The sequence below is a fragment of the Trichechus manatus genome, unplaced genomic scaffold (genome assembly GCF_000243295.1).
Source record: "Trichechus manatus latirostris isolate Lorelei unplaced genomic scaffold, TriManLat1.0 scaffold00198, whole genome shotgun sequence".
NCBI lineage: Eukaryota > Metazoa > Chordata > Mammalia > Sirenia > Trichechidae > Trichechus > Trichechus manatus.
In genome coordinates this window covers 262,737-265,035 of record NW_004444134.1, presented here as the reverse complement: position 1 = coordinate 265,035, position 2,299 = coordinate 262,737, and the positions used below count along the sequence as shown (strand labels likewise).

General features: G+C 39.3%; 1 protein-coding gene across 2 annotated transcripts in view; it reads right to left on the bottom strand.

The window, feature by feature from the left end:
* DUSP22 (dual specificity phosphatase 22) overlaps positions 1–2,299 on the bottom strand; it is an 89,774-nt gene that overhangs the window by 75,053 nt on the left and 12,422 nt on the right. The window lies entirely within an intron of this gene.

Sequence of the window (2,299 nt, the reverse complement as noted above, 5' to 3'; positions counted from 1 at the left end):
TTAGGCTAGAAAAAGAAATAAAGGGCATCCTAATTGGTAGGGAAAAAGTCAAAGTATCTCTATTTGCAGACGATACGACCTTATACACAGAAAATCCCAAAGAATCCACAAGAAAAGTACTGGAACTAACAAGATTTCAGCAAAGTATCAGGATACAAGAGAAACATACTAAAATCAGGTGGATTCCTTTACACCAACAAAGAGAACTGCCAAGATGAAATCACCAAATCAATAAAATTTACAATAGCGCCCAAGAAGATAAAATACTTAGGAATAAATCTAACCAGAGACATAAAAGACCTATACAATGAAAACTACAAGACACTACCTCAAGAAACCAAAAGAGACCTGCATAAGTGGAAAAACATACCTTGCTCACGGATAGGAAGACTCAACATTGTGAAAATGTCAGTTTTACCCAAAGCGGTCTACAGATACAATGCAATCCCGATCCAAATTCCACCAGTATATTTTAATGAGATGAAGAAACAAATCACCAACTTCATATGGAAAGGGAAGAGGCCCTGGATAAGTAAAGCATAACTGAAGAAGAACAAAGTGGGATGCCTCACACTACCTGATTTTAGAACCTATTATACCACCACGGTAGTCAAAACAGTCTGGTACTGGTACAACAGATACGTAGACCAATGGAACAGAATTGAGAATCCATACATAAATTCATCCACCTACGAGCAGCTGATATGTGACAAAGGCCCAAAGTCCGTTAACTGGGGAAAAGACAGTTGCTTTAACAAATGGTGCTGGCATAACTGGATATCCATCTGCAAAAAAATGAAACAAGACCCATACCTCACACCATGCACAAAAACTAACTCAAAATGGATGAAAGACCTAAATATAAAATAAAAAACGATAAAGATCATGGAAGAAAAAATAGGGACAATGCTAGGAGCCCTAATACATGGCATAAACACAATATGAACCATAAGTAACAACGCACAAGCACCACAAGAGAGACTAGATAACTGGGAGCTCCTAAAAATCAAACACTTACGCTCATCAAAAGACTTCACCAAAAGAATAAAAAGACAATCTACAGACTGGGAAAAAATTTTTGGCTATGACAAATCCGATCAGCATCTAGTCTCTAAAATATACAAGATACTGCAAAACCTCAAGAACAAAAAGACAAATAACCCAATTAAAAAATGGGTAAAGGATATGAACAGGCACTTTGCCAAAGAAGACATTCAGGCAGCTAGCAGACACATGAAGAAATGCTCACAATCATTAGCCATTACAGAAATGCAAATCAAAACTATAATGAAGATACCATCTCACCCCAACAAGGCTAGCATTAATCCAAAAAAACACAAAATAATAAACGCTGGAGGGGTTGTGGAGAGACTGGAACACTTATACACTGTTGGTGGGAACGTAAAATGGTCCAACCACTTTGGAAATCGATTTGGCGCTTCCTTAAAAAGCTAGAAATACAAGTACCATATGATCCAGCTATCCCGCTCCTTGGAATGTATCCTAGAGAAATAAGAGCCGTCACACAAACAGATATAGGCACACCCATGTTCACTGCAGCACTGTTCACAACAGCAAAAAGATGGAAACAACCTAGGTGCCCATCAATGGACAAATGGATAAACAAACTATGGTATATCCACACAATGGAATACTAGGCAATGATAAAGAACAACGATGAAACCGTGAAACATCTTATAACATGGAGGAATCTGAAGGGCAATTATGCTGAGTGAATTTAGTCCGTCACAGAAGGACAAATATTGTATAAGACCACTACTATAAGAACTCAAGAAAAGGTTTCAATACAGAAGAAAACATTCTTTTGATGGTTACGAGGGTGGGGAGGGAGGGTGAGGGTTACTCACTAGATAGTAGACAAGAATTATCTTAGGTGAAGGGAAGTACAGCACACACTACGGGGAAGTCAGCACAACTGGACTAAACCAAAGCTAAGAAGTTTCCTGAATACAATCAAACACTTTAAGGGACAGAGCAGCAGGGGCGGGGGTCTGGGCATCGATCATGCTTTCAGGGGACATCTAGTTCAACTGACATAACCAAGTTTATTAAGAAAATGTTCTGCATCCAACTTTGGTGAATGGCGTCTGGGGTCTTAAAAGCTTGCAAGTGGCCATCTAAGATACATCAATTGGTCCCAACCACCTGGAGTAAAAAAAAACGAAGAACACCAAAGACACAAGGAAAGTAGTAGCCCAAGAGACAGAAAGGGCCACATAAACCAGAGACTTCATCAGCCTGAGACCAGAAGAACTAGATGGTGCCTGGCTACCACCAA